This window comes from Gavialis gangeticus, unplaced genomic scaffold, assembly GCF_001723915.1.
Source record: "Gavialis gangeticus isolate Ggan-Ray unplaced genomic scaffold, GavGan_comp1, whole genome shotgun sequence".
In the NCBI taxonomy this organism is placed as follows: domain Eukaryota; kingdom Metazoa; phylum Chordata; order Crocodylia; family Gavialidae; genus Gavialis; species Gavialis gangeticus.
Window position 1 is genome coordinate 11,143,297 of NW_017728991.1, and position 12,820 is coordinate 11,156,116.

A 12,820-nucleotide genomic window follows, 5' to 3' on the forward strand; every position below is an offset into this window, starting at 1 on the left:
GTAGCGAACAAACTACACATGCACCCTTTGGTGTGGGGGAGGGAAGGGGAACTCTTAGACTATGTTCTGCCATTTTTTAAGTGTTTTTTATGTGCCAAGCTCCTGTTGTGTTATGGGTATAGACTGTTTTTTTTGCCAAACTTCTGTTTTGTTACGGATATAAACTAGTTTCCAATCACTTATACTGGTAAAATTGTAATATACACTTGTATATACCTGGCTTTATAGACTAATTAAACCAGAGATGTGTAGCATAAGCTTTTATAAGTAAAAGGCTTACTTCAGATGCTGCTCAGCAGCAGTCCTGGGTCTATTCTGGAAGCAATTCTGACATGCCCTTATGTTACTTTGCACCTTGCTTCCTTGATCGCTAGAAGTGAGATAAGGACAATAATGGCAACCTTGGAGTGGAGCCCATCTCAAGCTTCATGACTCCTTGACGCATCTATTCATCAACATGCCCAGGAAAAAATATTTTTTTTAAAAAACCCCATACTCCAGGCATTTCCAGAGCTCATTATTACTACTTATTTTAACAGCCTTCTCCTGGTAATTTCCTCCATATGTCTGTTTTTCTTTACATTAAATATTTTCATCCCATACTGCTAAATTAAGAAGGGTGAATTATGCACTACGCCCACATAGGGGATTCAAGCCTCTTACTTTCCAAACAAATTTTCCACTAATTATTAAATGTATTGACTTACGCATGAAGTCACGTGGTTTACACGGGCATAGTTTTCCCTGATCCCACTAGTCTACAGGGTGGATCCCTAAACTGCATAGAGCATTATCCATAGACTTTAGGAAGAGAAAAAGCAACCTAGCCAGATAGTGCTTCCACTTAGTTGCTTCTCAGGCAAGGTTGTCCAGGTGGGTTTTTTTGTCTAAAACTGTGGAATGGGGCAGTAGGGTTCCTAGACCATGATTCTGCAGAAGTATGTGCTTTGATTTCAAATTGATTTAAACTTATGCAGACGTGCTTTGCTGAATAGCATTGGAATCGAGCATGTACTCAAAAGCTGCATATGATGTTCTAGCTTTTTAAAATGTTTATCTGTTTATAAAATCTCTTCTGCCTCAACTCAGGCACTTCCCTGACATAACAGTCCAAATTTCCAGGTCCCGTCAAACTTTTCTCTTTACTAGGAAGACTTAATTTGAAAGTTAACAGGCAACATTGCTGACACAACTTCTACAGTCTATCCTTCTAGAAAAAGCATAGTCTAGACACCTAAAAGACTGTCAACTGGTAGCAGGTAGCACTGAAACAATACCTGCAAACACAAGGGGGAAATTCTAGGCCATTTGTACATGCCACGAAATTGGCCTTTAAAGTGGCTTAATGCCCTTTTGCACCACATTAATGGTGCAGCTGTTTACACGCGTTGGTGGCGTAATACGCTATAATGGCGTGGCTGTTTACACATCGGCAGCATAATGCATGTTAAATGACTTCGCGATGCAGCAAAATAAAACATGTGTGAGGTGTTTTAGTTTCTACCCTACAGCTGGAGAGGGAAGCACTGGGCCCCGTACAGCTCAGGGGCTGTGCAGGCAGCCCATGCAGGCAGGCTCCACTGAAGGGGGGGCAAAAGTGTCGAGCCTGACTTTTCCTTTTTTTTCTCCCCGGAGCTGAGCTGTGTGGGGGCCTGGTGCTTTCCTCTGTGGCTGCAATGCCCCCCAGGATCACCCGGGTGCCTACAGGCAAGTGCCACCTGGAGGGCACTGCCACTGCCACGGAGAGAAGCACCAGCCCCCCTCCACAGCTCAGGGATCACTTGGCCCACTGGCAGCTCACCCTTCCATCCCTGCCGCCGGAGAGGCGGGTAAAGATTGGGCCCGACCCTTGTGTACACACCATGGGGGTTTATTTTGCCCTCAATTGAAGCAGTGTTTTTAAAAACCCGCTAGGGAGAATTAAACTGAAGTAAACCACCATGGTGTGTACAAATGGCCCTAGATACTTTTTCAAATGAGATAACTTCAGAGTGAGTGCTCTGCCTTGGGATGTTCACATCATTCTAGCCTGAGTTCTGAAGTACTCTCCCCACTTTCCTTTTTTGGATTTTACGTATTGTTCCTTGTTCACTTCATCCTTTTGAGTCTTTGAAAAATAAATAGTGAGAAGCTGAATTTTCAAGACTTTTTATGCTTACCCTTAAAATTTAGAAAACTGAATTACTCTTATTTCAGGTACATTGGTTATATTACACCCACACACACACAGCTCCGTACTCTAACATCACAGGAGTGCATATATTAGTAGCCAGAGTAGTACTATTTAGTGCTTGTAACTGCAATACAGGGGCACCTAGAGAACTTAGTCAGTGATCACAACCAAATCAGGTTAAACAACATGTATAAGCATAATGAGAAAATAGGAGCCAAGGTTTTGCACTGCTATGTATCCTTTAAGCACTAGAAATGTATACTCTAAGCACTCTATTTAAGAGCTTTACTTACTGCCAGACCTCTAAAGGATCGACTCCCAAATGCAAGGGAAAATAAGGAAAAGCCATTACTTTTTCCACTTTGCATTAATGTGCTTTTCTGATATGTAACTGGTTCAGGCTCCAGATCTACTCTTATTCCAAGAATCAGATGCATCTGGGACATATTATAAAAATGTTAAAAAGAAAAGGTGAAAGTGCAATAGCACTTAGCGCCAGATGGGGCAGGCTATGAAAACCATTTATCATTTGGTTTTATCATTTAAAAAAACCCAGAAACGATCTTCAATCATCAGAGATTGACACCCCCATTTCAGTGCCTAGGTGTCCCAAATCATGTTAGGTCCAGTGACAAAAACTTCAGAAACGCACAATGAGAGAGAGTCTCTCTCACAAAGAGTTTACAATCTCCATCAACAGGACAGATGGATTTTTAAACAATATTTATGCTAATGATTTCATTGGGAAGCAAGTGCCTTAGTACAACCATTGGGTTCTAGGCCTAAATGTCTTGCCCGAGATCCTACAGGAAACCTGTGAGACGGGTGGGAATTGACCTCTGAGCCTGTGACTTGCAGAGTCCAGTGCCCTAAAGCACAAAGCAATCCTTCCTGACCTTAGTTTTTCTTTACTTACCTGTCAATCATTAAAGCTAAATTTTAAAAATCCAACAGCAGCCCTCACAAGTTTCCCTTTGACACCTGAGCTGTGACATCATTGAAATGACAGAGAATACAAACTCCAGCAGCTCTTCCTTCAGATCCCAGCCCACTACAATGCATCTCCCAGACTCTGTCAGTCCCTGCAGAGGTAGGTCAAACTACTGGAGCATATGCTGCTGACAAGTACTTTCTTCTTGATCCAAGAAAAAAATCTTTTTATCACCTCACTTGCACAAAGATATTTCCCTGACAACTTCTTCCTAAAAATGGCTTCAAGAAAGATCATCCACTCTAGCTTTTTGTAGGCCAGCAAGATGGATTTCATTATCTCCAACCCCTCCTTCACAGATGGGCGTTGTGGCTTGCCTTGAGGCTGCTAGTGAAGTTGATACCAAATGAGCCTTAATTTTTCTTGTCATTATGAAGTTTTTCCCCCTCAAACTTTTCCCACTGCTCCTTAAGCCTGTTACTGTCTGTTCTTCTGAATAAGAAGGGGTATTAAATGAAGCTATTATGGACCCAATACTTTTCTAATCATACCTTACAGTATTTCCAGCCATGATTTTCCAGGTCTCACTAAATCAACTAAATTAAGGCAGGGAAAGTTTTCTATTACCAGTAATCCAGAGCCTGTGAACAAATTTAAAAATAAGTCATAGTTGCTAGCCTAAACCTTCAAGAGACCTAGTCATCTAAAAAGGTAGTACTTGGGGTCAGAGTTGAATGTAATAGTCTAGTATTTAGGTTAAACATTAAAGATAGGGCATTTGGGTTTTATTCCCATTTTTGCAACTTATTTGCTCTTTGGCCCTGGACAGGCCACTACAGGCTTTGGGTCCTTATTCAAGAAACCATCCTATTTAGCAAAACAGGTCTTTGTGCTTCAGTTCAAGCACATGTGTAAGTCCCACGGAATGTAATGGCAGAAGCTACACTGCTTTGCCCAATGGGGATCAGCTTTAATAAACTTTAATGAACGTTGATGCATCAGGATTTGGGGGAGTATTCAATGTGAGTACGGGTGACAGGCACTGGAACTGAGTCAGGTAAGAGCTTTTGGGCTAGGGACAGACATTCAAAAAGTCTAAGCCTGAATTGATTCAACTTTTGCAGGCTCATCTAACCTGGCTAGGCTGAACCAGTTTCCAACCATACAGACAATCTCTCTGGACTGAGGAAATTCAGATACATACCTGCAGTCGCTCAGGCTGGAAGCTGGGCGGTGGTACAGCAGCCCTCCCTTCCCTTCCAAAGTGCTGAGCTGAGGAGTGTGGCCAGGTCCCAGCAGGAGGCTCTGATTAGGAAGGGGTGTAAACCCCACCGCCTACCTGCAGTCCCAGGCTTTTCCTGGCTCACTGCTCAAGGGACAGGAGTGTTGCCAGCCCCCAGCTAGCACCGAGGCAAAGGGGTGTGTGTGCAGTGCATGCATCTGTTGATGATATGGAGCTTTTCAATCTCTCTCCCTGCAAGCTGGGCGTGGGGGGCTGATAAGTGTCACCCCTACCTCAGTGTTTATCACCCCATTACAAAAACAGAGGGACATTACCAGCTACCTGTTGAATCTGCCTGCTGATTCAGCACAGACCCAGCATGTGGTCTGCTAGCTAATATACAGATACCTTCTCCACAAGGCAGAGGGGAAGGGTGAATCCCTGCTTAGCTGGCAGTGGTGAGGGGAAGTGGGGGAGCAAACAGCTCTTAAACAGCTTGTCCAAGGAAGGACATTAAGCTACCTGCTGAATACCTCCAAAAAGCCTGTCTGCCTCTGTCATCTCCCACAGCCAGCAGATGCTCTGCTAGCTAATGCTGAGGTGTCTGTGAGGGACGGGGGAATACCTGCTTAGCAGAGAGTGGGGAGGGAAGCGGGGGAGCAGGGGGAAGCCAGGCAGATGCCTGCAGAGACTGCCAAGCTTCAGTGAGGCAGCAGAGGGGAGGGGCCAGCCTTGCTGTAGAGAAGAGAGGCCTGCCCAACCCAGAGAGCATGCTGGGATGCTGGGAGACTCTGATTTATCTTAAACCAGGAAGGGGTCTGGGACAGACACTGCATAAACTGGTTTAAGCCAAATCAGTTAAGTCTGATGCTACATTCTGCGAGGTTTATCTCAAACTGGTTTCAGCCATTTTCAAACTGATTCATGTGCACTGAACATCTGTTCTGTTACAGGTTTAAACCACTTAAACTGATCACTTAAACTGGTTTATGTGTAATGTCTGTCCCTAGCCTTGAAAACACTGTGGGCACCTCTCTGTGTGCTTTAAATATCTAAACCTTTATCTTCAGGAGCCAAATATTTCTCGTCCCTACAAAGGAAAATATTTAGTATATGTAGCCATATGTCAGAAGCTAGTTATTTTTTTGTAAACACTGAGAAACAGGTTTTTTTAAAAGCTGTCTTTTAAGTACAAAGTAGTATGGGATGCCATGCATAGACTAATCTCTGTACTCTCATACTACCATGCATTCTTATTTGCACCTGTTCATTAAAGGCTAGATTGTCAAAGCACTTACCTAACCACATGTTGGAGGGAGCATTTGATTTTACTGACATATCACTACTGTGATAAAAGAAAGTAAGAGGAGAAAACAATTAGAAACAACCATCCAACCATGAGAGACTTCTTGAGTTTTGACTGAGTAATTCAAATATTCATTTTAAAGCAATACCACAAACTAAATGGTCAATAATGTTGAAAATAGGAACTTCAACAGCCTAACAGAAAATATTTCAATATCTACAGTAAACAATTTACTACTAGTTCAGTGCTGGCTTGATGATCAGTCAAAAATTAATGATAAGAAGTAATGCATTCATTTCCTCTTATTTAGTAATGCTAAATGGATCTCTTGTTCCAGGAATAAGACAATAGCTCTGATTAATATCTTAGTGTTTTGATGATGAGCATATCAAATACTATTAATGTGATCTACCAGATAAAGGTTATTTTTGCTGCTGCTGTTATTGTACTTAGACAGCTATCCAAGCATCCTTTAGTCCTGCTGCCATGTTCTACAACAGTTCAGCACTACCAGAAAAATTAAATAAGGACTTTGATTTTTATTAGTATTAGTTTGGTGGGGTATTGGACAAGAATTGAAGCATTATGGAGAGGCCACTCAGATTCCTTTAACAAGTGATACATTAATCTGTTTAAAAGACAGCAATCGTGACAAGGGCATAGGAATACTGAAAAAGTTTGACGTTACAAAATAAGGTAGCAACGCACCAAGTCAGGGGAGGATTTGGTCCAAAATAGTAGACTAACCAATGCGCGATGCCCAAACGCTCTCTCTCCTCTCTAGAAAATTATTTGCAACAATGTGTCAACTTCCAAACTTTTCAAGCCAACAGGAATATAGCTAGCAGCCAGTGTCCTAATCAATCTATTTGAAATACACACTGAGATCCTTATCCGATTCATTGCCAGATAGGTGGTTAGCTGTGGTAGTCTGAAGTGAGACACAAGGTAGAGCAAGATAGCACCTTAGGGTGCCTTTAGACATGCGATGAAGCTGCTCCAATGTGCTATAATTACAGTGCTTCAGAGCAGACTCAGTTAATGCTAATTAGCACACATCTCTTGCATCAGTGCCCCAAGCATCAAAATGGGAGCAGGGGTGCTTTAACTAAAGTTCATTCAACAAGCTTTAAAGCACTCTCGCCATCATTTTGAAGCATGGGGATGCCCTTGGAGACACCCTTGGAGCCATCTAATTAAAGTGCCCCCCACCCTCAGAGCACATGTAAAAACACTCTTAAAGACTAATTGGTGTCGACTTTCAGTTATATTCTGAGAACCAAAAAGGTTCAAAAAGCCCGGCCCACCTAAATTAAATACCCACAAACCTACAGATATCTAAACTGTTAATAGTAAATTAAAAGAATAAAATATAGAAAACATATAAAAGACTAAATAGTCCAGACAGGTAAGGCATATCAAGCAAATTATTCAAATTTAGAAAAAAGTGCCTTTATCTAAAGAAATAATCATCTTGTCAACATTTGAGTGAATTTAGAATTAATTTCTCTAAGTCCTAAAGGGTGATTCTCAGCTTTGGGGTGCCCTGAAGCCTTTTCAAGGGTGTTGTGGGGTGCCATACACCGTTAGCACTTAGGCGTGCAAACATGATTCACAAGCTAAAGCCAGATAAACCAAAGAGGGAGCCATACTTTTGAAAGCAGCAGAATTAGCCCATTATTTTTCTGTAGTCAAAAAAAGGGAGAAAATTTATAGTTGATATTTTCTGAGGTGTGCCTTCAATCTAATGAGGCGTGCCTTGAGTCTAACAAGGTTGATAACCACTGTCCTAACGTCTCAAAAAAGCCTCTAATAGGTGGCCAGCCTGTTAGGGAAAAGGACCTCTGATCTAGGCTTCAAATGACAAAAAACACATATTACTTAGTCTGTTGATAGGCTTTTCAGCAAGAATAACAAGCAAAGATTCAGAGATGAACCCAGAGTTTTGTAATCTATTAACTGGCTCAATATCAAGAAATTTTGAACGCATTTCTAATACGTGCTCTTCTACTTAATAGTCATATGCCTGTTTTTATACCATATCTGAGCTATACCTTGCCTAAATTAGCATCAAACCATTACATGTACCCTAGGCAACCTTTGACCTATTTTTTTTCCATTCCTTCTTTCTTGAATTTTCTAATATGGTTCACATCTTGTGACCCCCTCAAGCCTGATTGTTTCCTTTGCCTCTTCTTTTCTTACACAAACTTAAGTCAAGCAAATGCCTGCATATAGCCATTAAGCAGCTGAGGGCTTACTATATCTGCACTCTCTCAGAAAGAGATGAGCTTTCATAGGCAACAACCTACCCCATTAGAAACAAGAAGCTATATGACATAGGATCTGACAAAGCTCATGCCTTTCTGAACCAGTTAGTCACTAAGGTGCCACTCTGCCCTACATTCTGCTTGTTGCCAAATGAAAACAGTGTGCATTGTATATAGTGACAAAGACTGATTATTTCTTGGAAATCTATTTGGATTGCAGAGTGGTTCATTTTAATGCTAAATCCATACACAACCAATGTAGGAAACAATGTTCTATACCATTAATCAGTCGAGACACTTCTAAGTTTGTACAAAGAGATAAAAGCAATGAATCAGTACCATTTACCATGTAGTCACCAAGCATTGGAAGGTGACAGTCCAATTGTTTGCAGCTCCCAACCTCCTAGGCTGAGATGCAGCAATGTAAAGTTAAATCCTGTTGAATATTCATACACTGTCCCACATCATAAGAGAGAAGTTTCAAGAAAAGATGCCTGGGTAATTCTGAGAGGTCAGCAATGTATTGAAGCCAGGATTGCTGTAATCATTTATGGTTGTCAATCCCACCTAAAGGACCTGTTAAACATCTGAACGTGAACAAATGCAAGGAGAAAATACCAGGAAAAAAACAACAGGGTGTTGTATTGTCATTTAGAAGGGGAAGAAAGCAGATTTGGAAAAAAAAAAGTCACCAAGAAAACAGTTTTTTAAACCCTTCATCAGCATTAATGAATAAAAAACTATTTGGGAGCACACTGTTTGAAAATTTGTCTGAAACTTATAATCACAAATTGTGTGTCCAGCCTCTGAAAGCTGGATGAATAATGAAAAAATATATTCACTGAATAATTTATTTTAAAAACATGTTCTTCAAAGACAGTTCTCAAAGAATACTATTCAATCTGCTTTCTTGATGGAAGTGGAACATTCTGCTCCCTATTCAGAAAATATTTATGCCTTATTTAAATTTATAACTTTTTTTGCAGCATAACTTATAGGTATATCTCTGTATGGGGAAAACCATTATACCTTTTGGTGGTAGAGCTTCTTAGGGTTCAGCAAATAAAATAAGCAGTCCTGCCCTGAGCACGTATTTGCCAGCATAACTAGGTCTGCATTGGGGTTTATGCCAACAGAGCTGTCTTACAAAATTCAAAATCCTCACTAACATAGCTAGGCCAGCAAAAATTGAGTGTGGACCTGGTCTTATTTGAAGAGGGCTACTGGAAAACATGCTCATTAGATGCAAATGTTATTTTTTTAAAACTCACTGCCTTTTTCTTCTTGTAAGTAAACACCTTTCAGTTATGACCTCAAGATTTCTCACCATCTCCACCTCGTACTGTCTACTGATGTAGCTCGTGCCCTAAATATTCCCTTTCTCTGATGTATATTGTGTTTTATATGCCCGAGTTTGTTCAGACAGGACAGAAAACAGAAGAAAAACAGCAAGGCAGCCTCAGCCTTAAACAGAGCCAGTATTCCTTTCAACTTCAGTGCTGATTTATGCAGGATCAGGCCTGTAAGCATTTTTAGAATGAGATTTCTTGGGGTATGTATAAGGTTACATTTAGATTATCCTGAAGTTAGGGCACTTTAAATGCCTTCTTATGCAGGCATCCACAGGATTAAAGGGTGCCTATACACATGCTCCCATGCATTCTAATTAGAATGCATTGGAACAGACTCAATCATTCTTCATACAGCTAGGGTGTACCAGCCAGTGCACCAGGCTCCTGTTTCCCAAAGTAGTACTCTAGTAACTACTAAAACTAGCCTGTAGGAAAATGCATGAAGACTCAATTAATCGAGTCTGCTCCACGTTCTAATTAGAATGCCCTAAATGGCCACTCAGGTGCTCTAACTAAAGCTTGTCGAATGAGCTTCAGTTAAAGCATCCTGTGGCCATTTTTAAATGTGCAGGAGCTTAATACACATGATGCTATGGTGTTTTAATTAGAGCAGCTCTCCAGGAATCACGCTAAATAAAACATCCCCTGTGCCCCCCACCCCTTAGCACATGTATAGGCACCCAATTGCCCCCCACAAAATGGCATGCCTAATTTAAGTTAGTTCACCTCAGAAGGTGAGCTAACTTTAAATCACGAAAGGGTTAACCCAAGCTAGTAAATGCCTGCCCATTGTAGCAGGGCACCAGGGTGCCTGCTACTGGCGGTGGTAGTATGGGCCGAGCCGCCAATCACCAGGGCAGCTCAGGTGCAGGTTGCTGGAGCAACCAGGGTGATCATGTGACCAGAAGGGGGGCAGGGCTGGGCCCTTATAAACAGCCAGGCCGGAGCCTGGCTGGCAGTTCCCTTCTGGCAACCTGAGGGGTAAGAGCTCTGCAGGAGGGTTAAACTAAGCAGTGTAGCCTGAGCACATAGAGGGAGGCATTACGGTGAAGGCAGGGAGAAGCCTGACCGGGAGGCTTTGGCCAGAGAGCCAGGAGGGCCTGGACTTTATGCGACAGCCGGCAGGCTTATTGTTTTGGTATTGCCAGTAGGCCTATTGTTTTTGTTACAGCCAGTAGGCTTATTGTTTGGTTCCAGCCAGTTGGCTTATGGTTCTGTTGTGTATATCATCCGGAGGACCGGGTGAGGCTGTAGGGGTGTGAGGAGGCCTCACAGGAGATCCCCAGCAGTCCGGGGGTTTCCTGGGTGCCCTGTTTGGGCACCAAGCAGCGCTGGGAAGGTGCAGCAGCTGGGCACCAGTGTGGTGCGGGGTGTGGGGTTGAGACCCCAGCCCAAGAGGACAGTACTCAGCCCAGTGAGGGCATAGGACCCCGAGAAGGGTCGGGGGCCAGGCACGGCTGCGTGCCACCTGAGCCGTGGTGCCGGTGAAAGCCCAAGACAGGGCTGGCGCGTAGGCTCCGAGAGAGCCCAGGGCGCGAGAGGCACGGGAGCAGGCTCCGAGAGAGCCCAGGGCGCGAGAGGCGCGGGAGCAGGCCCCAGCGAGGGCTTCCCAGCGGGAAGCACGTGGCATAGGCCCAAGGGGGGGGCCACCCGGCAGGAGTGAAGCCCGGGGAGAGCTAGTGTAAGACTGGAGTGGCGCCGGTTTTGTATAGACGCCCCGGGGAAGGGCGAGCGTGCTGTTAAGGGTCCCAGAGAAGGGCAGGCATGTGAGTGAAGCCTGGAGAGGGGCGGACGTACGGATCGGGGCCAGGAGGAGAAGAGAACGCATACAGGAGCCCAGAGAGGGCAGGGCTCACAGGTAAAGGCCCGGAGAGGGCATAGATCGAAGACACTAAAAACGTCCGGAAGAGCTGCGAGGCTTGGGGCGTGCTAAAGGGGAGGTAGGAGGCACGCGTAGCCCATAAGGCTGGGGTGCACCAGGTCACCCATAGAAATTAGGAGACCCAAGGCAGCCTCCCATATAAACCTATATAAGATCAAAGACATGGCGGGCGAGAATTAAGAGGGTGCTGGATCTCCTAATTGGCACGGCAGGGGGACCTAGCGGGATCACGGCCGATCTTAGGCCCCACCCCATGACACACATGTTCACAGCACAGCCCCAGGGCTGGGAAAATCCAGCCACTCACCCCAGGCCCAGGGCTGCATTGTCCTTACCCCCCACACACCATGGACACCCCAAGTTACTTACCCTAGTTTTAGGCTGATTCTGGCTAAATTGAACAGCATTTTAAGAGGAAAGCAGGGAAAAGCAGCATGGGCAGGAACTCAGGAAAGCACTGGTAAATATGGAAGAGGCAGAGTGCAACATTATAAGTAGGTTTAAATTTGACTCTTCCCATTTTCCCAGCTAAAAGGGCCCTTAGGTGATTTGATGTAATATGAATTCCAAAAGACTAGAAGTAAATATCCAGACCCATCAAGCCCCATGATGGACTCTTATCTTGGGTTATCACGAAGCAGGGACAAGTCATTTCAATGAAGAGAGAATTGATTTAACATCTTTGGACAGCTGCCTGACAGGTACATGAAAGCAGAAAGGCTCTGAGACCCTCTCTTTATGAAACGACTGAGCTGTTTTTGACTTGATGCTGAAACCTATAAAACCAGTCTTCAGCATACGTAAGGGAATAAATGTAAAAACGAACCATTCTGATCCTGCCCTGCAAAGCTTTACTCATGTGCCTAGTAAGAATCTGCCAGGGAGTAAAGATCCAGTCCTGTGCAATCTTACTCACATAAGTAATTGCATTGTCTTGAAAGGACCACTGACATGATGAACGGGTCTGTGGAACTGGGCTTTGGCTATCAAACCTGCACTTAGGCTAGGTGCAGACATTCAAAAAGCCCAAGGAAGAATTGGTCTAAGTTACTCATTTTTCTGTAAGTGGCGTAGTTTAGATTGGTAATGAACAGGACATACATTCAACCTTTGCTGCGGAGAGAAAATCTTAAACCAGGTTCCTCCATTTTTAAACCACACTGTGCTGAACTTCTGTTCTGTTATGGGTATAGACTGGTTTCCAATCACTTATACCAGTAAAAGTTTCATGTGTGTAAATGGACTTAGTTAACAATATGAGATTCTTTCTTTTATGTTCATTAAATGAGGTGGACAGAAATACTACAGATCCAGCATGAAAAAAATCATCTTTACTAAGCCAAATGTTGACGTAGTGCAAGTGATTTTTTTCAAAAGAAGTTCAGCACACAGAGTCGTTTAAAAATGAAGGAACCTGGTTTAAGATTTTCCTTTCCTTTTATCTGTTTACCTTGTAAAAATATGTTCTTTAAGAATTATTTTAAAAAAAATGTTTAAAGAATTTAAAGGGATGTCAAATTTATACATGGTGTTAAACAGCGTAAAGAAAATAATGAACAAAGTTATCAGTGAACATTTAAGTGGCTTTTAAAGAGAATTTTGGTTCAGTCATGACTGATTTTTATCCCCTTTTTACCATTCATACGAGTCACATTTTCTCAGCATCATTGGTGACAGATAACAA